This window comes from Passer domesticus, chromosome 7 (assembly GCF_036417665.1).
Source record: "Passer domesticus isolate bPasDom1 chromosome 7, bPasDom1.hap1, whole genome shotgun sequence".
NCBI lineage: Eukaryota > Metazoa > Chordata > Aves > Passeriformes > Passeridae > Passer > Passer domesticus.
The window spans coordinates 38,900,428-38,926,550 of NC_087480.1; the positions used below are offsets into that span (position 1 = coordinate 38,900,428).

The window sequence follows — 26,123 nt, forward strand, 5'->3', positions numbered from 1 at the left end:
TATGGCAGAGAATTTAATTGCATTCAAATCAAGGCAAAGTTATGCTTCCCCTAGAAACTGTAACTTGGTCCAAAACACTGAGCTCTGGTGGAGCAATTGTTGCTGCACACCTTTAGAGAAAACATTAAGCTGACAGGAAGTGTGTGTTATGGTTCATAAGGGAACTATTACATGGAATTCCCCAACTTGTAAGGATGTGTGATTAATCACAAATGCACTTTCATCATAGCTTTTACATATAGGTGATGGTACAGAGCTGTGGGTTAGGATTTGCCTGCCTTCTCCTGACAGCTCAGAGTGAGACATTTGTGCTGCAGCAATTCCGCCATGGATCCCTTCAGAGTCAGTGAAGGGAAATGAGGACGTCCAAGAGCTGGTTGGTGTTGAAATGAAGTAAATGACCTTCCAGAGGCTTGTTTTTTGCTGGGATAACTGGCATGAGCATAGGCACCTATGTCCTGATGTCTAAGCCATGTAAGGTGAAACCACCCTTGAGCAATTTGATGGTGTTTAGGAAGACAATAATTTTCTCATAATTTTTGGGAGCTTCCTCCCAATAAACATATCAAAAATCTTGCCTTTCTTTCTCCCACTACATTTTTAGTGTCTATGTATCCTTCTTCCTCCTTGTAGTTTTCAACTTGCATGTCTGTGAAAATGCTCCTACCTCAGCAGTACCTACTGAAAAAAGCGTTTTCAATTTGTTATCAAAACAAACTCCCTTGCTCCCTAGGCTGCTCAAAAGCTTCTGTCTGTGAGGAAGAAGGAAAAAGTTAGTAGAAAGAAGGATGTTCCTTACAAACAGGCAGGGATGGTATCAGCAGTTTTGTCTTAATCATCTCTGTAGGTTAGACACAGAGAGGGGAACGGGGATAGCAATAGAAGACATAAAAAGGCAAGTCTTCCACAAAGTCATAATAGAAACTCAGGGTGATTTAAAGTTGTAAATCACTTAGGAGTTCATCTCAGGTAAGTTTAGTTGGTTTGGGGACAAATCAGACTAAGTGTTTAAATTTTAGCAGATGCCCACACTTGTGACTTCAGCTGGTGGTGGAGCAGTTAAATGAAGGAAAAAACAGAGTAACTCAGAGACTGAGCACATCCCAGTTATCAAAAATCAGAGGATGACTGTTTTTCTGTTTTTATTTCAATGAGGATCAAATCAGGCTCCTAAATGCCCCAACACACATCCCAGTAGCCGGGGAATGAGACTACTCTACTCATCTCTGCAACAACCTGTGCTCCTGTACTTCGATTTGAAAAATAACTGTCCCATTAATCTCATTCCATTTAACTGGGTTAAGTGTTATCTATATTTTGTATACTGTGACCAGAGAGGAGCCTCCACACCATGCATAATCCCGTTATGAATTTGTGTTTACAACCAAAGAAACACTGAAGGAGGTTCAGCCCTGCCCAACTCCATGGTGTTGGAGAGGGAGGAAATCAGCCCAATAACTTCTAAAACTCATGGAAATACACCAAAGGTCGTGTTCCTATGGTTCAAAATAGGAACTCCTTTGGGACTAACCATTTCCAAAATAAAAGGAGCCTGTTCTTCCCTCGTTGTGGTGGGGGCCAGCACTGATGTCCCACCTGGGCTCATATTGGGTTTGTGGGGACACAGTGTCACTTCAGCCACTCAATTTCCATTGAAACAGCAATAAACTCTTCTTGGTTCCCTACCCAAATGGTGCAAAGCTGTATTTGGAGAGGACTTTAAGGATATAAATCCCAAGCATTACGATTTGTTTCAACATGCATGTCCTGCTTGTAAATTGTTGTGTAAAACCCAGCACTGCTCTCAGCCAAAAGGTTATGAGGAACAATGCAAATGATTCAGAAATGTGAGTGCTGCAGAGCCCATAAAACACAGCAGATGTAAATAAAGCCAAGAAAAGCAAGTCTGCATCCTACAAAGTTGTATTACAAAAGACTCTCATAACAACAGTTGCCAAATATAATTTGTATTGTAGGACAAGCCCCTAGTATCCTCTCTGGCCAAAAAAAAAAAAAAATCATATGTAAATCACAAAAATCTTTTCCAAGATGCTCTAAAAATACATAAATCTTGCAGGCAAGGAGATGAGCTGGAGACTGGTACACAATTTGCCCTGCAGCAGGCCAGGGAAGTTGATCTGCTGCTGAAAGAGAAACGATTTTCCTAGATTTATAGACTGTAAATATTTTATTTACTCTCCAAAGAAGGAGTCCAAAGAATGTATACAAAGGGTGTACAGGGCTGTGTCTTCTTTGTTTTGGTGTGGCTGTGAAAATAAATTGAAGCATTACTGGAAGCCAAGGGAGTTCGGGTGTCCTTTGGTCCCATTCTGCACAGGGAGGGACGGGGAGGTTCCTCAGGCACATCCATCCTGCAGTGTCCTCACACACCTTTGACTGCAGGAGGAGTAGCTCAGGCCTCACTCTGAGCTGAGAAAGTACAGATGAAACGTGAATACAGAGCATTCTGGAATAATTTCCAGTGCACTAGCTTGTGTCCAGCATCAGCTGAGAGCTCTTTCTGCTTTCAGCTTTCTTCCAGCTGGGTCTAAGTGAGCTGTGAGAGAGCACAGCCTCTCCATTGCTCTGTACCCCCCAGGCCGTGCCCCAGGGTAATGAGCAGGGGTTGGTGTGTGCATTCTCCAAGTCTCATTAGAGGTAGCACTAGTATTTACCTGTTTGCATTTCAAATGAGAGGGAGTCTATTTAACACCATCAGCAATTTGGTCAATATTGACAGGTGGAGAGCTGGATGATGTTTTCATTAACTTCAACACTCTGCAGCTCTGTGGATTTCCCCAGGAGATTGTTTTCTGTCACCAGAGTGTGACCAAGGCTGTGGAGGAAGGGCACTTATAGAGCTGTCTACTAAAATATCAGATTGTTTCCTGAATGATGCTAAAAGGGCCTCCCAGCTTTATTCTCCATCACTGTTGCTTCTGTCCCAGAAACCAGATGTCTGTGCTTGGTCCATTAAGGATCTTCTCTTCCTCCTCCTTCTCTATGGGCTTAGGTTGAGCCTCACAAATCCTCAGCTCCACATGGAAACCTCAATTTTTGTCCTTTTCCTGCCACACCGCCCCTGTCTGTGGTACAGTTGATACTTGTCCTTCAGCATCTGTGTTATAATATAGTTGTGACTGTAATTCTCCATTCCTAGGGTGTGGTTAGCTGGGAAGAGGAATACAGTGGATTTCTTTATTCATGGGTACCCTTGTGAAAGCACATTATAGATTACGCTGGTTATGCTGCAGTTTTCAGTGGCAGTCATCACAGCCTTCTGTAGACAGAAGTGGATTTGTTCTCAGAATTGGTCCAAGGAAGGAAAGTGTCCTGATTCCCATGCTAGAGATGGAAAAGCTAAGGCAGAAAAGCAAGATGACTTGCTCAAGGAGTGGTCTGTGGAGGAAGAGTGGGAGTGGAAATCGCATCTGCCAAAGAAGGAATTAATCCAGACTACAGGAAACGTGGGAGATGACTCAGCTGCAGATGATAGGAAGGTTGAAATGCAAGTGAAAACTGGCCTGAAATCTGGATCAATGTGAGAGAAAGGAATTGCAGTTTTGAAATTATGCAGAAAAAAGGCCCTGTACATGTGCAGCTGAAAGGGAAACCAGTGCCTGGGCTGGGCCTGGGTTTATCAGCCCGAAAACAGAGGCTGTGAGCTGCAGGGTCATCTCCACTGGGCTGGAGCCCTGCTGGGCAGCAGGCTAGGAGCAGAGCTGCCTGCACACAGAGAGGCTGATTCCAGCCTCTGAGCAAAACACCCTCCCTGGATCGATAGTTCTGTTCACAGCAGAGGTTGCTAGACAGGGTCACAAGAAAGAAGTTGTTCTTCTACTACTGAAAATTCTCCTTTTCTATCCAGCAACCATTGCTATTTTCTGTCTGTTGTATGTTATTGAGCTTAAATTCATGTTACTTCACAAAATTTTAATATTTTTCATCTTTAAAAGTCATGGCAAAATATTCCTCTGTCATTCTCCTAAGCGTTTTTATCCTTCAGGTTTTTTGCATAGTGGCAGAGATTTAGGTGAAATCTAAAATGACAAAACAAATTATTCATATGAATTTCAGAAAGTTAATCTACACTAGACCAAGTCTATCAGTCATCTATGGTAGTTTTTCACTTTTCAAATATTTCCCAGTCAAAAAATTACCAGGAAGATTATTTCATCTCTTAACTCCAATCTTTCTATTCAACCACCAAAACACACTTTGACCTCTACATCATCTGATGCTCCTACTCATTTCTTTGATAATTCACAGAATTCACAGAATGACTGGGTTGCAAGAGACCTTAAAGATCACCGAGTCCAACCCATGTCCCAACGCCTCAACTAAACCCTGGCACCGAGTGCCACATCCAGGCTTTGTTAAACACATCCAGGGATGGTGACTCCACCACCTCCCCGGGCAGACCATTCCAGAACTTTATCACCCTTTCTGTAAAAAAACTTCCTCCTAATATCCAACCTATATTTCCCTTGACACAGCTTGAGACTGTGTCCTCTGGTTCTGTAATCCACAATGATGTCATGAAAGACATCTAGTGAACAACACAGTGAAAAAACTAGTGAAAAACACAACGTAGTGAAAAAACTTTATTCCTAAAATAAAGAAAAACCATGTCTTAGGCACAGGATGAAAATTTCCTGTCAGAAATGACTTAATTCAGCAACTGTTATCTCACTGGCTTCAGGACTTCACAGTGCTCTTAATGAAGAAATATTTCTCAGTGCTCTTAATAAAGAAATATTGCATGGTGCGAGCAAAACTCCAGGCTTGGATCACCCAGCACTGGAAGAACTTACCCATGGCTTCCTTCCAGCTGCTGGCAGAGCAAACACCTTGGTGCAGAGCAGTGCCCAGAGGAGCAGGGACTCCACAGGAACGAGCAGAGCCCAGTGAAACGCGAGCAGGCGCGTTTGCCCTGCGGACAGTTCTGACAGCTCCTGTCCCCACGTGGGCCACAGCCTGTGTGCAGAAATGCTTTCACAGCAGCTCTTCTGAGTTCCTGAGGGCAGAACACGAGGCAAATGTAAATCCTTAGGACAGAGCAGCTCTGGCTCACTCGCAGGGAAGGCTGGTGGATTGGCTGGAGCAGCTCCCTTGGCAGCCTTGCAGTAAATGCACTCTTAGTTGTGTCCAGAGTGTGAGTTGGCTGCCTGTGTTTCTGGAGCTCCTGTTTGTGCACACCTTGGGGCTGCAATGTGCTGCTGCTTCTTTATCTTCAGCTGAAAGGGAAAACAAGGAAGTCCCATGGCCCCGGGATGCTGCATCTCCTCTGAGCCAGACCAGAAGTGTCCTGAGCTCTCCCCATTATTTTCCACTGGCATCTGTTGTGACCACTGCCCAAGGATTAAAATGTGCTGTCTAAGGAAATACAGTATTCCTGCTTGATGTGGAGCAACTGTCCTTCCTAAGATCCACACCTCCCTGAACAGAGGCATTTGCTGATTTCATTAGCAGAAATAACCCTTCCCTTCTGATAGCTGGTTTTAATTCACCTCATCCCTGCCACAAAATTTCTTCTGGACACCAGTGAGGGATGAAAGAAACTTCTAGAAATAAAGACTAAATAAAATATAAATAAAATATACCTCTAAAGGGCGTAGTATTTTAGAAGAAAGGCATCCTTCAAAGCAGTCCAGTGGGTAGTGAACACGATGCATTTGAAGCTGGCAAGCGCCCAAACCAGCTTCAGTGTTTAGATAACTGAACATCCTTCTTTGGAGCTTGACTGTGGGAGAAACTGATGGGAAGATGAAAATTTCATTTGCAGAGAAGAGAAGAACTGGCAGAGACATACACATATTGAGACTTGAAGAGAGAATTTCTTCCTAAAATTACACATTGAGCTGGTTTTATTGCTGCAGCGTTGGGAGTCTTGAATGGTGCTGTAAATGCCCTGGTGTATTTGCAGTCCCTCACTGTTCAGGACTGCCCAGGCTCCCCAGGGAATGGGCACAGCCCCAAGGCTGCCAAAGGTCCAGGAGGGTTTGGACAATGCTGCCAGGGATGCACAGGGTGGGGTTGTTGGGGTGTCTGGGCAGGGACAGGGGTTGGACTCTGTGATCTCTGCAGGTCCCTTCCAGCTGGGGATATTCAATGATTTTATTACTAAACCACCTATTGGGTTGATGTCAAGTCTGTCACCAAAATTAAGTATTTTAATACCATTTACTTCCTTTAGTCTTTAGGGCCACAATACCACTTTTATCCTGAGTCATTGCTAGCAGCAGCCTGCCCTAGGCTTAAGGGCAGTTGCAATAAATTTTTGACTGGATCAAGTCAAAATCCTTTCCTGAGGTGAGCTGAGGTGTTATTCCCATCTCTTTGCAGTGACCAAGGCTGAGCAGGCAGCTTGGGATGAGGCTGGGCAGGTGATGGGCACTCCCCAGAGGGACAGTGCAGGTGATGATCCCACGCCAGAAAGCTTTGCCTTGTCTCTGCTTGCAGCCAGTGGAGCCCAATCCATGTTTGGCCCAGCCCAACCAAGCTGTGTGTCTGAGGAAAAGGGGTGTTTTTTTTAGCATTCTCCTGAGACCCTAGATTTGGATGCATGGAAGTATAACCCCCCTCCAAGGGACACAGCCACCTTGCATCAGGAGAAGAGCTGGTGGCAGCAGCCTCCCTGTGAGGAAGGGGCAGGAGCTCTGCTCTCCAGACAGGCACAGTCCCACAGGACTGAGCCATGGAACAATGGAGAAGCCACTGAAAACTGAGGAAAATTTTTAGGTGCTGCATGGCCAGGAATGAAGTAAGTGAGAAGAGAATTAGCTTCCATACAGAACCAGAAGTTTCTCTGGTGGCAGTCTGGGGAAACCTGTACAGAACCACCCACCTGTGGCAAGGTGGGCTCCCTAGGGACCCACCAGCTATTGCTTTTTAATCCAGTGCTGCTGCAATTCCTTGCCAGGAAGAGGAGAAAACGCCCATTTGAGTTTGCAAAATTTCCATTTATTAGTAATTTCATGTTCTGAAGCTCAGCTTATTCATAGAAGGATCATCTGAGGGTTGAAGGGAAAATGCAGCTGGTACTCTGCAATGGCAGTGGCACCTCCCTGAAACTCCAGGTGGAATTTTTGCTCTCTGAGAGGAAAACCACATCAGGGTTATGACCTTGTGGGAAGCTGAGTGAAAGCAGACCCAGCCATCAGCTCTGATCTGAGAAGGAAGTGTGTTGAAGGTCTCAGCAGGAAAACACTAGACAAATTCAAAATACACACAGTCTAACTTTAAAGGTAAAGGAGAAAACTCCTTTGAGGCAAATAGAGGAGATTTCTTCTTTGGGAGGAAATCTCTTGAAGAAAATCTTTTCTTCACAGGAATATATTTAAAGTAGCTTAATGTTACTTAAGGGTGTGCAAACTTAATCATATTCATTGACATCTCTTCTTAAAAGGCAAAGTCACACAGATAGAGAACCAGGGAAGTGATCAGATTTTATGATCAGCCCTGAAAAAAGGCATAGAATAGTAAAACAACTGTGGAAAGAGAAGGAACAGTTTGCCACACTGGGCATAGGCAGAGCCTTGTACCATGGATCCAGGATGTTCATCTTTGGTCTGGTTTGTGTGTATTTTATTGTTCCATTTCCAAACTTCCTATCTGATAGCATGGGAAGAAATATGTATTCTAGGCAGGTACCTCAATAAAGTACAGATTTGTTTTGTGGAAAGCAGGATGTTTTCAATGACATGTAGGAATGCTGAAGCTAAAAAACATTAAAATAGCTACAGCTTGTGGTGCATGTTAACACAGAGGGAGCCTGCTTGAGAACACCCTGCAAAGAGATGCCCTTCTTCCACTGGGGTGGAAATTATTGCCTGGTTTTTGTTGTTAAAGGAAAAATGTGCTGCATTAAAGATTTGCTTTAGCATAGTATTTTATTCTCCCCATTGAAAAAAAAGTGAAGAATAAAACCTTTCATTTTCAATGACAATTTCAGGTCTTTTCAGATTTTTGAAATCTGAATCTTCCTTGTTACTCCACATCACGTTTGGAAGATGCAATTGGGATTTGGAGTGGGGAAGGGATTGTTCAAAGCTCCTCCACAATTCCATGATTAACTAAAAAAGTATTTTAAAAATCTAATTGAAATAATATGTATTCCTGATTTAAATCTCAAATTTCTCTGCATTTACCCGTGAGAAGACAGCCCTGTATGTGCTTCTGCTGCAGTGTTTAACTCCTGCCAAAGGAGCTTTCTGGAAGGCAGCTGGAACTGTGTCATTTTCTGCAATTGATTATTTTAAATATACTGGACTTCCATACAATGGCAACTGGCCTTTGAGCAAGGCCATCAAGAAATTGAAATGAGACACAACCTTGGCAGTTTCCAGGACAAAAATGGACAATGGAGATTATTAAAGAAATGCAATTTTGTTAGCAGTGGGAAAATGCTAAGGAGGAAGCAGAAATTTTGAGGGGTTCACAAACCACATCAGAAATGAGTGTAGCTTCTAGTTGCAGCTAGAGCTGATGCTTTTTCCTCTTGTTGTACATGTCAGCTTAAAATTCCAGCTCTACAGAAGAAGAATTTTCTGCCATGAGGGTAGAGAAGAACTGACATCAGTTGCTTGGAGAGGCTGTAAAAGCTCTATCTCTGGAGACACCCAAAATTTAACTGGACGTGGTTCTGAGCAGCTCTCTGTAGCTGCACTGATGAGGAAGTGGGAGTGAGTAGAGGTCCTCTGGAGTCCTTCACTGCCCATGTGGTTCTGTGCCAACACCAACACGGTCTCTTTCATTTGCACATCAAATACCACTAGAGGTGCATCTGTACAGCGTTCAGTGATACCACCTGTAATCATAAAAGTGCCCAGCAACATCCCTTTCCATACTGTGTTTAATCTAGATTTAAAATAAGGGAAATTGCCACCATTCCTGTTGAGTAGCAGGTTGGTGAGCAGGTACGAGCCCAGCTGGAAATCTGGGAACACAACTGCAGCCGAGGAGGATTAACTGGAACAGCAACAGCGACTGCAGCTCCAGTCCCCAGCTAAAACCTGCAGCACACACTGCCAGGAGATGACATTCATTTGTTCCAGGGGCTGTCCTTGCACCACAGAGAGCAAGCACGTGGATGCACCCTGTCACAGGGAGCCCGAGGGCGCCGGGGGTGACGTGCACCTGCGACACACGGTGGCCTCACGCTGGAGCAGGGGAAGCTTTCAGCCCCGCTCAGCAGGGCCATGCAGGACAGCATGGGAAGGAGGATGTGTCCCCCACTCAGAACAATGTGAGGCTTATTTTTTTTAATCTAGTCAAAATACAGAGAATTAAAAATTTGGCTGCAAAACCTGGGCCAGCCTGTCTACAACAGCAGAGTGAACCAAGTTATTGAGCCTTGGTCCTTGGAAGTGTCTTTGGGTTTTTACACCATGAGATTCTGATGCTGCCTACCCCTTTTTTTTAGGGATACCTTTATGTTTAAGCTGAAAAATAATATTAATTTCTTAAAGCTTTCTCTACTTATGCCTGCATTCCTGTTAAGCTCAAAGTCAAGCTGCTTCCACGGGAGTGACAGCTCAGATGTGAGTGAAGGGCCAAATGAAAATTATGTGGAGATCTCATTTGACAAGGCCACTTCAGACAAAAGAAATGTTAAACAAATAGCCTTACACAATGGGAAATGGTGAACTTGGGCTGACCCTCGCTGGTGGCTGGGTGCCAAAGGAAAGTTTGAAGCTACCCACATGTTCCCTTTTGGAAAGCTCTCTGGGTTTAATGTCCGGCGTTTGTATATCATTTAAAATGGAAAATGAAGAGTGTTTAATTATCTTCCCAGGGTATGACAGCTGATGGAAATTAAAATGTCTGCCCAGAACTCCTCTGCTTCACAGAGCAAATCCTGGTAATTACTCAGATGATATAAACCTGGGCTGTGTTAAGCCTTAGACCACAAATAGACCAGACTGGATAATTTTGCAATGCAAAGATAGTACCAAAGAAAATGAAATTATTCAAGTGCATCTCCCTGGATGAGCGTTGCTTTTGGGCTGCCATCTGCTGCCACAGGCAGTTACAAAGATCACAGTTTGGGTAACTTCAGATTTGTCTGCTTGGGCAGGGAACACAAAACACTGGGGGAGAATATCTTTTCTCAGGGTAGATGGACCTAGAAAAACTTTTCAGCTTTCAGGACCACAACTCCTTCAAATTTTAAATTAAAACTTCATTTTCCCTGTCTAATATAAACCAAATCATGGCCAAGAATATGAACTCTGCCTACCACAAAAATACCCTAATATCCAGTCACCTTGCTATTACCTTTTGGTATTCTAGATTTACTTTTTGTTGGCCACTACAGAAAAGCTGCAGTCTATTATTTTACATATTCTGATCATTGCTGTCTGGAGTAATGGCAGAAAACAAATTTCTGAAGGGATTTATCTCATAAAACAAAATTAACTATTTGAAATGGAGAGCTGCCACCACGATCTGATGGCAGCAGTCACAGTTGCAGGAAAATGCAGCTCAGGGTTTGAGGGAAGAGGAACACAGACCAGGCCAAGCTGGTTTAAGGTTTGTGCTGGGAATTTCCCTTATAACTCAAGATGAATCTAAGGTTCAAATGCAAGTGTCCTGAGAGGATTGAAGGTGATTAGGAGCAGGTTTGGGGGTGTTGGTCTCTTCTCCCAAGCAACAAGCAATGGGACAAGAGAAAATAGATCATGTTGCACCAGGAGCATTGTACGTTGGATATTGGAAAACTTTCATTGTCCAAAAGGTTGCCAAGCACTGGTACAGTGTGTCCAGACCACTTATTGAATGAGTCGCCATCCCTGCAGAGATTTCAAAGCCACGTGGACGTGGCACTTGTGGACATGTTTTATTTGTGGCCGTGGCAGTGCTGAAGCATCTCTTGGATTCCGTGACCTCAGAGGTCATTTCCAATCTAAATGATTCTAAGATGTTGTGGTTCTATGTACCCCACCCCAGCCTGCATTTTTAGCAAGAACATTTCTTTCTCCTGGTAGGAGAAGGAGAGATACCTCCAGATGCTCTGAGCTTTGAGTCAAAGATGCTCCAAAGATGCTGTAGTTGGCTGGAGAAGTTCATGGACTTGCTGGAATTACAGTCTGTTTCTCCCCATCCCTTTTCTGTGATGGCTGAAAAATGCTTGGCTGTAAGAGGAGCCATGGAGCCCTCAGACCAAGGCCTAGGGCACTGCTGAGATCAGACTGACACCGCCTGCATGTTCTCCCTGCTCCCAGGATTTTGGATGACTGGGTTTCAGAGCGAGTTGCCTTGTGGGGATCCTGAGGAGCTGCCACAAACCCAGCTGCTGGCAAACCTTTTGCTGGTGAACTTGCTGGGTTGGACATGTTTTGCTGGGAGAAATGTTTCTGCTCTCCTCTCCTGCCACGGGCTCCTGGGGCAGGGAAGCGTGGCTGATGGCCTGGTCAGATTGATGCCATGACATTATGGGACAAAGCTGGCTAGTCAGGGAACACAAGTGCCAGGACAATCCTTCTCCTTGAGAGGCCTTTGAAACCCCCAGGGGTACCATGGCCATCTCATGGAAACACCCATTGTACAAGAAGGGCCTGACGAGTGGTTTGTCTCCGAGGAGAAGACAAGCTGGGTAAAATGTCATTGTTGAATAGCAGGAGGAGCAAAACAGGGTCAGTCCTTCTCATTAAATCCTTCCTTTGCAGAGATGATTTGACCCCAAGGAGCTGTAAAAATAGACTGCAAAGAAGCTGAGCCTTTCACATGGGCCAGACTGCAGCAGTGGAGGGTGTTCTAATACCTGAATCCACAGACTCCTTGCAAGATAATTGCCCATCTCCCTTAATTCAGCTGACACCAGCTGAACACTTTCCAGCATGATGACATGCTCAGTGCAGTTTTCAGGGACAAATTATAAATATTAAAACAAATTATAAACATTTCTAGCTACAGGCTAAACATAACTTGGTTTGCCAAGTGGGGCTGAATGTGAGATGTATTTCTGCTGATGCAGGAAGACCCATGAACAAGTCACCCAGCTTTCAGATCCTTTTCTCTGCAAAAACATTAATCCATGGCACTAAAGTTACTGTGGAAGCTATCAAAATGATAAAAAGAAGTCTTGTAGCCTAGTTTGTTGCAGACAGTCACACACTGCTGCACCTCTTGCGCTGCTATAGCCCCAGGTCCAGCAAACCTCCTACAATACACAATCACAGAGCTCTGCTCTCTTCAAAACATCTTCAGATCTGCTCTCCTGGATCTTTTCTTTCATCAGTTGCTCTCTCATGTCACCCATGACCACCACCACAGAAAATGTTCTCTCTTTACCCAGCCAGAGGACTGCACAAGCAGTTCCCTTGAGTTTCGTTCCCATGGATTAGTTGGTGAGTGCATCCATGGCCAGCAGCTTCTGCTGAAGGCAGTGTCTAGGAGGAAAGTTCTCCCTGTCGTTCCCTCTGTGGCAGCACCAATAACATCTCTTTACTCTATGTGCTTCTCTATGCTTATGAAGTTTAGAGGACTTTATATTTTTTTAACCTCTTTACTGCAGCCTGGTTGCTCCCTTGGATTAAGCTGATCACAGCCTGATGGTAACAGCCTAATTTCCACAGGAAACCAGGCTAAAAGCCTTCTTCTCACCTGCTCTTGGAAGCTGCCAGTTTGACAGTCTGCCAGAGCCTGCTTGACAAAAGCAGACCTTCCCATTCTTCCTCCTGAAATTACTTTCCCATGGAGCCTAAAGGTGACCTGCCAGGTCATTGATCTCACTGCAAACAAGATATTGGCAGGAGATCTCCGTGGGGATGAAGTGTCTGGGAGTGGCACACACTGGCTGCTCCTTACATTGACCTGTTACCAACTGGTCCCAAAATGAAGAGGAGTCACCTAAAGTGAGTCACAGGCCATTGCACTTATTTTCATTAGTAGCTCCAAAAAAAGCCACCCACTCAAAAGTTAGACAAGGACATGGCTTATCACAACTTTATTTCAGCTTCAGTTCCCTTGCAAGTTCATCCAGTTTTCGAGTGGAACACTAGCTTTAATCTTTAGAGGAGCACTTAATGCCAAGTCAGCACAGTAGGCTGCTTCTTCCTTACACATTTTTAAACCAGACAAAGTCCACAACTGATCTGCTAGCCTGGCCTCACGAAGAGTTTTGCTGGCACCACTGGGGGACAAGACGCTGTGTTCCAGAGGCAGTCCTTGGCTAGCTGGTGGCGGCAGTTTTGGGGCCCATTGCCACTTCTGCAGCAGAAGGCAGTGTCACGTCAAAGCCCGCGTTAACCACGCGCTCCTGAGCTCTGCCTGCTCCAGGGAAAATGTCTGTGAGCCAGTGAGCAGCAGCTGAGAGAACTGAGTTAAGCTGGATATGAAACTTTAATGCTGGCACTTCTGAAGTGCTTGTACTTGCAAATCTAATAGCCCCTGTTCAACACTGATGTTTGCAAGTGTTTGGGCTTTTTAAAAGGAAGATGAGCTCCTGGCTGTATCCAGAAATCCCACCCTGAGCTCATCAGAACCAACCTGGGCCACCAAGAAGGCTGAAGTCCTTCCATGTGCTGCCCAGAGCTCTGCCTTAATGGCCTGAGTGATGGATGATGGGGCAGAGAGCACCCTCGGCAAGTTTGCAGGTGACACAAAGCAGGGAGGAATGGCTCAGGGACCCGGATGGACGTGCTGCCATCCCTGGGCACCTCAGCAGCCTGGAGGAATGGGTTGGCAGGAGCCACAAAAATGTCAACAAGATGTACAAGATCCTGTTCCTCTGGAGCAGCAACTCCAGGCACAAGAAGGTGCTGGGGGCCAACCAGTTGGCAAACAGCTTGGCAGAAATCCTTCCCTGGCTTCCCCAGCTCCTGGCTGGGGTGCCCTGCTTGGGTCCCAGAGAGGGGAGCAGGTGGTACCTGCCTGCCTGCAGATCTGACTGCCTGGATTTGTGCAGATCACCATGGAAAGATGTTAAAACACTCATTTCAATGAAGTTTCTTGTGCTGTGGAAGGGACTCAGGCTTTTGCTAAAGGGTGCAAATGGAAACCAGCAGAACTTTTGCATGATCTGATTCACAGCCTTCTGCTCCTACCTTGGCCCTCCAAGTCTATTTTAATGCAGTAAGAGATGGGACATACACCCTTTTTTCCATGATGTCTGTCTGGGACAGTGAAATCACAAAGAAAGTTTTTAACATTAGAAGGAGAACAAATTAATTACAGTGCCCAGAACCCTGGGGAGATCGATTTCTCAATGCCTACAGAAGTCTGAAAAGAGCCAGGGTTTCAATATTTTCTTATTGGAAGCTGGGACAATGTGAGAGAGCAGGATGAAATGTCTGAAAAACCTGACTTTTGTCAGGCACCAGTAACAAATGTGACTGAGGATATTTCAGTATGTCCCAAAATGCTCTTGCAACTCTGTTTGCAGAAAACTTCTTTGTCACAAGAGGTGCTCCAGGAGCAGCATGGAACAGGAGAGTGTCCCACTATTGATTTGCATCTGTGGGAATGCACAGATCTTTGTCATTTGTCTTGTTAACCACAACCTCACTCAGCAGGAGAGATCTGTAACTGCAGCAACGAATTTATTAAAGCTACACATGGCACTAAGCAACAGTTTATTCCTATCATGATGAAGAGGAGCTGGATTTTCCCTTTTTCCTTTATCACATGGAAGTGTCTAACCAGTGCAGCAGACAGAAATCTGATTTTTACACCCTACCCAGGGTAGGCAGTGTCTGCCAGAGGAGAGAAGAGCTGGGGCTGTGCACACTGAAGGGGCTGGAGGTGCTGTCTGCAGCAGTAATTGGCAGGAGAGAGAGACTTTCTCCTGAATTATTCAGAGCTGTTAACTAAAAGCCAGTCTAGAGTGAGATGAGGCCATGGCATTAATTTTGGTGTAGTTTAGACCAAGACAAGAGTGGCAAACCTATTTTCACTGTCCATACACAAACACAGCTCCTCTGGTGTGTCAAGGCTTTCAGCTTTATCACCCACTGATATTCTCTCACCAGAAAACCCCCTGGCAAATTTAATCACACCACAACACGGGTATCACTGGTCACCAAAGCCTGAGTGCAAAAAGATGCTTTGCAACTCACATCCCATTCCTTCCTGCTTCACTAGGTTTTGAGTTTGTTCAGGGAGGGTGAATTGCATGGTCAAAGATTACACGTGGTGGGTTTCCTGGCTACCAGCCAGAAGAGTCTGCACTCCAAACATGGCACTTAGTCCCTGTGGCTAAGCCTGGTAAGCAGCAACCATAAAAACAGCTCTGGGGGAAGCAGCTGGCTTGACTTTTATCTTGGTTTTCTAAATTATGCATCTAAGTCATGTTTCTAAGTTTATCCTCCATCGAAAAAGGCCAAAGTTTAACTGGCTTTTCCCCCTCTAACTTCTTCAGCCACAAAAGTTTCCAGTGGTGGAACAAATTCCTTCCAAATGCCAATCAGCAGCCTCAAACTCAGCATCCTCATCCGCAGCCCCTGGGGGAATCTCGCCCTACAGTGGGGCCTTGGAGGATGTGTTCTAGCCCAGTAGTATCCAGGGGAAGGAATATTTATTTCCCAGTCCCCTGGGTGCTTCAGGGCCGTTTACAGGCTGAAAGAGCTCGGCATGACACGGGTGTGAACTTCTTGGGTTTTTCCACTGGAGCTGGTGCCCGAGGCACTGCAGTGATGTTGTACATCTGCCCAGCACACCAAGTGTTACTTGATGAGCAAGAGAGAGGGACAAGAAAACCACTGTCCTCGAGTTTCTCAGTCCTTGGGACAGATCCCAGCAGTGTGGCTGTATCTTCAGCAACTAAAATTGGTGCTAACTATGGCAAAGGTGATCAAAGAATGCAGTTGATGCTCCGTGTTCATCAGACAATCCTCAGTGTTCTCAGCTTCCCCCTTGCTGTGGTGCTGCTGAGCTCAGCAGGTGAGAGGACCTGACCAGTGGCTCATGGCTGGGTTCTCATGGACCTCACATGGCTGCAGGGAGAGCAGGATGGGCACAGGCTCCTGGGCACAGCAGGGTGGGCACAGGCTCCTGGGCACAGCAGGATGGGCACAGGCTCCTGCAGACACAGCAGGACGGGCACAGCAGGATGGGCACAGGATCCTGCAGACACAGCAGGACGGGCACAGCAGGATGGGCACAGGCTCCTGCAGACACAGCAGGACGGGCACAGCAGGATGGGCACAGGATCCTGGACACAGCAGGATGGGCACAGGCTCCTGCAGGCACAGCAGGATGGGCACAGCAGGATGGGCACAGGATCCTGCAGGTAGGAGGACTAACCTGGGATACTTCTGGAAAAATCCTGCCATGCAACAGATGTGAGAGCTGCTCCCTGGCTCCTCCCAGGAATGAAATGATCAAAGTCACTGTCTTCTGTGTTTGCCTTCACTTGTGTTTGGAACTAGTCAAAGCCCCCTCAGTCCACAGCCATCCTCTCTTCCCCTGTTTTACAGTGACCCTTATGATCTGCTACCTTGGATTTGCAGCTGAGGCTGAGTCCAAGTTTACACGTGAAGAATGATTCTAACACCAAAATCAGGCTTATCGAAGCAGGATGCACTCTCTAATAATTTCTTTGTCAGTTTCTCTAGCATTTGGGACACTTCAGTGTCCAAATGTCATAAAATCATGAAATGGTTTGGGTTGGAAGAGACCTTAAAGCCCATCCTACCCCTACCATGAGCAGGGACACCTTCCACTAGCCCAGGTTGCTCCAAGCCCCATCCAGCCTGGCCTGGGATACTGCCAGGGATGAGGCAGCCACAGCTTCTCTGGGCAAAGTGTGCCAGGGCCTCCCCAGCCCATTAGAGACACGAAAATAGCCATTTTTTGAGGCCTAGGTTCATCATTTAGAAATCCAAGGTAAAGCATTGCCTTGGAATGGCATTTGAGCCACCACCAGCTCAGGGTAGGCTGAGCTGAGCATCCCCATGTTTTTGCAGGTCCTGTGACAGTTTCCCTGGGGAGATGGCCCCTCACCACCCTGGCTAGAGCTAAGCAGGGCCACAGGAAGAGCAGAGGAGAGCAGGGACACCGAGAGAGCCCGAGGGTCTCTGCTCCCTTCAGCCCAAGGACAGCTCCCACCACGACTTGGTGCCTGCAGGGAGAGGAGTGCACAGACCCAACGAGCTCGGGGCTGAGGGGCTGCCTGTCCCTTCACCAGCAGCAGCTCCTGGGCTCTGTGGAATACCTGGCTGTGTGACAAGGGCCATTCTCTAGGAGAGCCTCTGAGCCACTCCCAGGTTTCACGTCTTCGCTCCCCAGGGCTTCTGGAAACAAATGGAAAGTATTTTTCTCCTGATGTTTTTAGCAATCACATGCCAGGAACTGGCAGGAAAGACTGAGCACACTGTTTTATCTTTTTTTTAGCATGTCGTGGGTGTAAAATCTCAGGGCAGTGACTCAGGGCACGAGGGGAATACCATTTCCTGATGGATGCAGCGTGTTGAGCCCAGGGCACCCATGGTGAGGGTTGAGCTGCCAGACTCCCCCAGCCCTGCCCATGCCACTTGTCATCCTGACCTTCTGTTCCAGTCTGAGGGCAAGGGGCCTATTTTTTCCTTTCTGTTAATTTTAAAGAGATAAATATAGAGTGAAGCGACCTCCAACCTCCTTGGAAGTCTTTGAGTTTAAAGCCAAACATGTGAAATTTAGCAGTAGCTCTTTTTTATTTATAGGCTGCTCATTGTTTAGCTTAGCATGAGGTTGTGCTGTGTGCCTACCAGCGTGGTTAATTAGCGCAAGGTCAGCAAGCTTTGCAGAACAATGACATGTTTTTTGCTAAAAATTTCTTTTATAAGAAAAAATATAGAGCGTCCAATAAATCTAAATTAAAATAAATATAAAAATAAATAGTGTCCAAATATATAATGTCCAATAAATATAAAAATAAATAGTGTTGAAACATTATGGATTGTAATCTTGAATAAAATTTCCCAAATATATATTTTTGTTTACAAGCCACCTAGGTAGCCCCAGCCCCACTGAGTTCACCAGGGCTCAGGTCTGGATTCCACCCTGACTCTGATACAGCTCCCTGCAGTTTTATCACCCACAGCATGAGCCACAGTCAGCAAGAGATGGTCATCATTAAGGAAAAAATCCTGTTCCTGTAACAGCAGCTCTGAGGAGGACCCAAGTGAGCAGCACTGACCAAATATAGGCTGTGATATAAAATTGGCTTGAAATTGAGACCCTTCCTGCAACTGTCCAAAGCTTTTTATTTTACCCACGGTGACTGCAGGACTAACAGGACACATGTCCATTAGTCTGCAGGAGGTTACTGTAATGAATAATAATGGATTTGACAGCAACCCCGAGGTAACTCAGTGGCTCTGACGCTGCTTCCCAGTTCTCCCATGTTTGGCTTTCATTCTCCCTCATTTCTGCCTTCTGCCACATGCAGGAAACAAAAATAATTATTGGGACATTATTTTATGGAAACAAAAAATTAAAATTAAACTATGACCTAGATTTCTGTTTAGAGAAGACTTTGATTAAGGGTCAGGGAAAGGGGCACAGCTACGGTGTCTCCTTGGAGAGCCAGGCTTTTTCCCAAAAGGCTGGGGAAGCATGTCCACATTCTGCAGAAAGGTGCTGGCAAGGCCTGTCAATGAAGCTACAGTGATGGGGGACTGGATCACAGAACAGCTGAGGCTGGAGATCTCTCCAGGTGTTTCTGGAGGTGTCTAATCCAGCCCTCCACAAGGTGGACCAGCTGGAATAGCTTGCCCAGGACTGCGTCCAGGCAGTGCCCCAGGGTTGGATGGCTCACAGCTTCTCCTGACAACCTGCTGCTTTGTCCATCCACCCGCACAACCAACAAGTTCTCATTATGTTTAGGTGGAATTTCACACTTTTCACTTTGTGCCTGTTGCCTCTTGTCCTGGCACCGCTGAGAAGACCCTAATTCTTCTTTGCCACTTTCCATCTATTTTTAGTAGGACAGAGAGACAGGTAAAGTTTCCTCACGGAAGATGAACATGAAGGTTGGACCTGAGGATTCATGTGGACAACCATAGTTGAGTTTGCTAAAATAGGAGTTGTAACTATATTAGGATCATCTGTGACTGCGGAAGAGCCCCAGCCATAATCTTTTATGTCAGAGGGAAGTACCAGAGCTTCCTCCTGGAAAAAGCAAGAGCACTTCTTCCAAGTTTGGATTCACCCCAAAGCTGCTGCAGATGGAGATCCCAGGCTGTGGCTGGGGACAGGAGGCTATGGCACCCTCCAAGGGCAGGAGGATGTTCTTTTCAGCCAGGAAAAGGTGATTTTGGAGAGTGGGTGATCTCAGGTCCACGTGCAACTGCCAGCATGGCCCCGGGGAGGTGCAGAGGAGGGAGAGCAAAGAGCAGAACTCCCAAGGGCTCCTGCCAGGATAGAGGGAAGCTCTTCCCAGGCTGAGCCCATGGAGGGATGGCACAGCTTGATAAGTGCCTGCAGACACCACGGTGTGAGCAGTGGTGTGAGAGGGGAAGCTGTGTCTTTTTGAGGGTACCAGAGAGCTGCAAATATCTGGCCAGGCAGAGCTCAGAGCAAATGCCTGCTTGCAGAGGGTCCTGCTGCCCCAGAGAGGGCCAGCATCTCCAGCCACCCTTTCCAAGCTCTGCAGGATGAAGGGATGTTCCTGGGGAAGGGACTGGACCAGCTGAGTGCTGCTTACTGTGCTTTGATGCTTTTGCACAAGGTGCCTGAGTGAGAAGGAAGAAAGGGACCCAGGAAGCCAAATTTGTATGAATTTTGCAGAGATCTCTGTGTTCAGGCTGGCAGTCCTGGTCATGCTGCATTTTCATTTCACTGAGAAGAAAAACATTTGGTTCTGAGATAGCTCTGAGTAGCACTTCATCTCCTGGGTGGTTGTTTTCTCTTTGCACGGGGGGAAGTGCTGTACTCTCAAGTGCCATGCCTTGCTGTAAACATGGATTGGAGCTCCGTATGTTATGGGAGCATTTCCTGAGCTAGGACACACAGAGAGCACAGCGTGCAGCTCCTGCTAGACCTCAGGCAGGGATGCTCATTTGAGTCACCACAACGCCCAGCTTTGAGCAAAGGCTGGGGCTGCTGGTGCCCAGCTGAAGCACAGGCACCCTGTGCTGGGTGGAACAAGGACACCCTCCCAGTGTCTCCAGATCCACCTTCTTGGCAGATTCCCTCTGAAGCACAGCTGGAGCTCAGGGCCCTGGGCTGGCACCCAGCCTGAGCTGTGCTTCTGTGAGACCACTGAGTGCCACAAGAGTGAGCAAACTGGCTACAGAACCAGGGAATTTACTGGATTTGAATCACCTTCATTTCCGTGATGGGAAAAGATTTCAGAGCTGCACCCATTTTTATGTAGCTTTTGAAACTTAAATAAATTCCAAGTGTGAATTTGGGCCTGTTCAGCTTCTTCATTTCAGTCAAATTCCACATCAATTGTAGTCGCAAAACATCTTTCCCCTCCACCTCTATTAAAGGCTGAATGTACAAATAATTTCTAAAAACATTTGGCATTTTCACATAAATTGTTTCACTTCAGCCCAAATCCGTGGAGCAGCATCACCCTCTGGCACAGCCACTCACCCCCTGCCATGTCAATCTGCTTCCTGGAGATGGGTACCACAGCTCCTTTGAAAACACCCAGCGTGCTGCAACATCCTCAAAGCTCCCACAGGTTGGAGATGGCTGTTCTTGTCCTCTGGAGACACAAACAAAGCACGGAATGTACCAGTTGGGATGTACCACAGTAGATCTGTACCAGAAAATATGTTGCTTGCTTCTATGACAACACTGGAAACATGAGAGAAATAAGACACTGCACATCCCACACAGGAAAGAGCTGAAGCTGCCTGCAGTCCTACAGTGACCACAAAGCCCTCTCATCAATTAATATTTATGTTTATTTGCATGACTCGGGTGTCTTGGTGCACAGCAGCTGAGTCTGTCATCTCCTCCAAGACCCTCAACAGCAAGTCTTGAGTTGACTGTAGCTGTGGCGCCTCTGATCCAAATTTTAGGAGCCCTGAGGTGAAGGGAGCCTGTGAGGAATGAGCTGGTGGCGGCCCTGTCTTCTGCTCTCCTGATTATAACAGGGAGGAAGACAACCTCCCACTCTGCAAACAACATTATCTCTCAATGGCCTGGCACTGCAGAATTTAACTACTATCTCTACCAAGGGTGCTCCTAAAAGCAAGGCCCAAGTGCTGGACATCCCAGCTGGAATGCAGGATCAGGAGTCTGGGGGTTTTTCTTTTTCCTCCTCCACCAGGGTGCTTGGAAGATAAAATGTTTTGCTTGAACCTCATGTGCTGTAGAAGCAGTATGAGAGTGAGGACAGCACGTGGTGCCCAGGGAAAGCTTTCTGGGCTGCCTTTGTGCAGGGCAGAGTTGTGGGTGCCAGTGGAGAGTGGTCAGGGCAGTCACAGCCCATTAATGTCCCCCTGCAGAGGAATGAGGGAATGATAACTCCAGGAGTGACTCCAGGTGTAAGTGGAGCCCTAACCTGCACCCCACTCCCAGAATGTGTCAGCAGGGATTAAGAATGGATTCTCACAAGTAGGAAACACTGTGCTCTCCTGACTAGGACCTGTCTTGTTAGTTTGGGGGACCAGGAGCTGCTTGCAGCCCCTGAAGGAGGCTGTGAGTGAGTGGTCACTTGGGCTGGCTCCTCATCCTCCCTGCAGCTGCCCTCCAGGAGCAGGTTTGGGGGTGACATGGAGGAATATGTGCTGTCACTGTGCACCTTCCCCTTAGCTCTCTGCTTCTAACTTCACTTGAGCCACTGGGAGCAGGGGGAGAATTTTCCTGAGTAATGGCAGCTTGTAACTAAGAGCTTGGCATCTGGTGGATCAGGGGCTGAAATCATTTGTGCTGCTGTCTGCACAAGGCTGGGAGTGATGCAGAGGAGGCAGCTTTAATTAAAACCAGCAGCCATAGATCCTGAGGCAGCCTTATCAGTTTGCAGGGCTCTGCTGGGCAGGGGGGATGGAGATGGCTTCCAGCAGGACCTGGAATAGCAGCTGGGCAAGGAGCAGAGATACCTGGGGCAAAGCAAACCCTGCAGCCCTGATTCTGGCCTTCTCTCCCCAGACAGAGACCCCTAAACCCAGGCTTGAGCCATGTGTGACAGGGCTAAGCCAATGCTCCCAGGTGCTGTCCTGCTGGCCAGCCTGTGTGGTCAGGCTTTGGCCAGGGGACACCCTGGGGACCCAGCCACCCCCACCCCGTGCCCATGTAAGTCTGAAACTCCTCTACACTCTTCTTGTTAAACAACTGAATGGCCTCAGGGGGCAGCAGTGGAGACGAAAAATCTTTTGTATATGTATAAAAAGAAATTTACATCCCATCCCTGGAAGTGTTCAAAGGCCAGGCTGGACAGGGCTTGGGGCAACCTGGTAATGGAAGGTGTCACTGCCCATGGCAGGGAATGGAACAAGGTGATCTTTAAGGTCCCTTCCCACCCAAACCAGTCTGTGATCCTATAATTATATGCAAAAAAAAAGCATTTTAAAAAATCTTGCTTAAAAAATCTTTATGCAGCAGTGCATACAAAAAAAATCTCTGTGCTGATTGTGCTGAAGAGAACATCCAGTTGTTTAAGCCAATATCTATAAATCCCTGTTGTAAAAGGTGAAGCAACACATTTGAAGAGAAGCCTTTGGCTTTGTGCTCCAGGTTAAGGCAGGCTGAAGGTCTGCATTCTGCTCCTGGCCGTGGATTTGCATCGCCAGAGTCTGATCTGGTGCTCAGCAGGGCTCAAACTGGGAATATGCCTTTGCTTTTCATTAGAGGTTTGGATTTGCTGAAAGCAGCTAGATGTATTATTCATGAGCATCTCCTGTGGAAGCCACAGACCAGTTTTCCTGGACTGCATTCAATGGAACAGATTTCCATGGAGCACGGCAATGGGGTTGAAAGTCTTGTGTGAGACTTCTGTCAGCTACGCACAGGGAAACCAATGAACATCCCAATCCACAAGAGAGTACAGAATACTGAGCTTGCTGCCTCTAAGAATTTGAAAATTACAAGTCAAGCCTCAGTCATAACTTCTTTTTTTCTTTTCTTTTCTTTTTTTTTTTTTTTTTTTATACAATGACACCTCAGGGTCTTTATTTGCTTACTGGTGTGTAAACATTGAGTTCTTGTTCTCAAACACTCAGGCCCTCATAGTTGCGGAAATAAATCTATTTCCAGATGAAAAGCTAGATTCTCTGGCACTAGCAGCTCTAGAGAAGCTGACTCCATGTTTCAGAACTCTGGGGTGAACTGAACACTCCTGCAGGTTACTGCTACCACCTGAGGTGGATCTTCTCCATCTGGACTAGTGGGTAGTGCAGGTTATCACACCCGGGCTTAGGAACTGGTAGCTGGTTTTAAAAATCTCCCAAACTGAGCCTTCCCAAGCAAGCAAAGCACATCTGAGGGAAGAGCTTGAATCTGTGGACTTGATGAAGTGTGCAAGGCCAGGCTGGACAGGGCTTGGAACAACCTGGGATAGTGGAAGGTGTCCCTGCCCATGGCAGGGGTGCAACTGAAGGAACTTTAAGGTTCCTTCCAACCCAACCTGCTCTGGATTCTCTGATTCTATGCATATCTCCAAAGAATGGCTATGAAGAGGAAACTTTCTTGGCTCCTGCTTGTCCAGGAGGAGCTGGAGCCTGCACAGTCTGTGCCAGCAGCAGGGACAGAGAAACTGGCAAAGCACAGAGGTGCCCTCTGCTCTTGCTTTAGGATGACACAAAGAGAGTATTTTAATCCTAGGTCTGAACTGCTGCCAAGCTTTATTTTATATATATATTTATATATAAAAGAAGGCAGGCATGGGAAATTATGGGTACATTTTAGCCATGTGAATTATGCTGCATCTGTTCCCATTCACTCTCCAGTTCCCACATCTGACTCCTTGGACTGATCCCATTGCTCTGCCAGGAGAGTGGTGGCAAGCACAGCAAGCAGCCAGGGACAGTGTTTAGGTCAGATGTTGAGGTGTTGGATCAGCTGCAGCAGGGAAGAGCCAGCACACACCGAGGACTCAAAACTTCAGATGCAGTAAAGTTTCATAATGGAAACCAACAGCTATCTAGCTTGTGTCCTTCCCCCTTGGAAGACAACATAAGCAGAAGAAGTCTTTCAGAAGTCACCCATTTCTGTGAAATTCTGTCCTTATGTGTCCTTAATTGTGTGAACTTTGGGGTTGCAAAGTGGCTTCTGAAGAAGGTATGTAGCTCTTGTCTAGATGTGATGTTGGATCAAGTTCATCAGCTGCATTTAACCATCCAACACTGCCTATTTTAACATGAATCTCACTGCTGTTGAGCATTTTATTTCAAAGCTGATCTCTTGAAACCAAGTCCCTGTTTGTGGGGAAATGGGACATCTCCAAACCAAACTGGGCTGTGCTCCCTCCTGTGCTCACCTGGGCTGGCAGGGCAGTGTCTGAGGTTCAGGCTGCGCTGGGAACATTCAGCACAGCCCTGCTGACAACCTTTTCACCTCAGCAGTTAATCTCTCCTGCTGGCACCCGTTACTGTTTACCCATCCAAACTGAATGTCCCTTCCTGGAGCGTGTCCCTGCCAGCAGAACCTGGTGGGATGGAGGCAGCTGACTCTGATAAACGCAGCTACAGCCAAACCTCTGCTCCCAGAGACCTCAAACACCCAGTGCCAGTCGTGTCATCAAAGACCAGGAGCTGCCTTTGCCTTCTCCCAGAGGGAAAGCTCCCCAGCATTCAGCTGTGGTGTTCCTCAGGGCTGAAGCAGCTTTGGGAAGAGGATCAGGCTGTCAGGATGAGCTGTGCCACCTCGTTCAGAGCTGCCCTGAGTGTTGCAACCCATGGCTTGTAAAAACTCTCAGTGGCAGCAGGTTCCTCCTCTCACAAATTCCTGAAGAGGAGAGGGTTGAGCCTTGCTGGGCTGTGAGGCTCTAAGGAGCTGGGCCAAGGAGAGTGGAATTAGAGCCTGTGGGAAGCTTTCATCTAGAAAGCCAAGCTCTGACTCAAGCAGCTGTACTGGCTTTGTGCAGTGGCCTCCCATTGCTGCCGAGTGTGGGTGTTCAAAGTGGCTGGGAATGCTCCCTGGCATGGGAGGTGTTCCTGTCCTGCCAGGGGAGACAAAGGAAGGACATGGAAGGGAGGTAAAATAATGGAATGTCCGAAAAAAGTGTGAAAAAGCTTGGAATAAAATTGCATGGGCTTTTTGAGGACTCAGGAGATTGTGGAGGGCACATCTGAGCGTGCCATCTGGGATGAGAGCTCTCCCAGCTCCCGTTTGGTGCTGGGGAGGTTGGACTGCTGGATCTCAGAGAATCTGGCTGCTGCCATGCCACAGCAGGCTGAGTCATCGACTGTTGGGTCTTAAAAGTGCTCTGCTCTTCCTCCTGCCCTCTGCTCCTGTGCTGCTTCACAGGTGCCCTCAGGTATCCATCAGCCTGCAGCGTGAGCGGGATGTGCAGACCCTTGGGCTCTCTCCAGCACAGAGTTACGGGAGATTTCTGACTCAAAGCTGGGTTTTGGCTTTTATTCTCTGGTTTTTGGGGAGTTTTTAGCTGTTTATTTTACCTTAGCAAAGGAGTAAAACTTCTTATTTCTTCAGGAAAAGAAAGTCTTCAAGAGGATGGCAATCCTTCGGAAGGCTTCAGAGGTGCTGAGGTTCCGTGCTCATTTCTGGTGGCCCATCTGGCCAAGGTTTGACTCTGGTGCCTGAGACTCCCTGCTCGAGCACCAAAAGGATTGGCAAAAAGAATAATTTTGGTACTACTCAAGAGGAGGGTGGGATATTTTTGCTCTCAGCACTTTTCCTTGTGGGGGCACCTAGAAGGGATCTGTGTTTCCTAAAACATGAGAGCTCTGAGCTCTGATGGTCAACAAGTGAGAGTGCTTTTATTCAGGCTTTAAAATGTCTGCATAACTCTAGGTTTGGTGTGCAAAGCTTTCTGTGCACATGTATTTTTATTTTCTCCTTGCAATCTCCTTTTGGCTTTCACCTTTGAAGGACAGTGAAATGAATCTGCTTATAAGAGTGCTGAGCCAATCTGGAGACACCTGGGTTTTCTTGCTTCTTATTTTTTAGGGACCTTCAGCAAGTTGCTTAATTTCTTTTGACCTTCCCTCCTTCCCTGGCTTAGACACTTGGGGAACTTCAGAAAAATGCACTGTAAGAGACTCAGTAATACTGTAACTTGTGAA

General features: G+C 46.8%; 1 long non-coding RNA gene across 1 annotated transcript; it reads right to left on the reverse strand.

Annotated features, from left to right (window-relative positions):
* Window positions 1–3,691: 3,691 nt before the first annotated feature.
* LOC135304130 (uncharacterized) lies at window positions 3,692–6,082 on the reverse strand. Its single transcript, XR_010365572.1, has 3 exons — window positions 5,604–6,082; window positions 4,815–5,017; window positions 3,692–4,040 (listed from the first exon to the last, which is right to left on the reverse strand). It is a non-coding gene; the product is annotated as an uncharacterized LOC135304130 (long non-coding RNA).
* Between the last annotated feature and the right edge of the window lie 20,041 nt (window positions 6,083–26,123).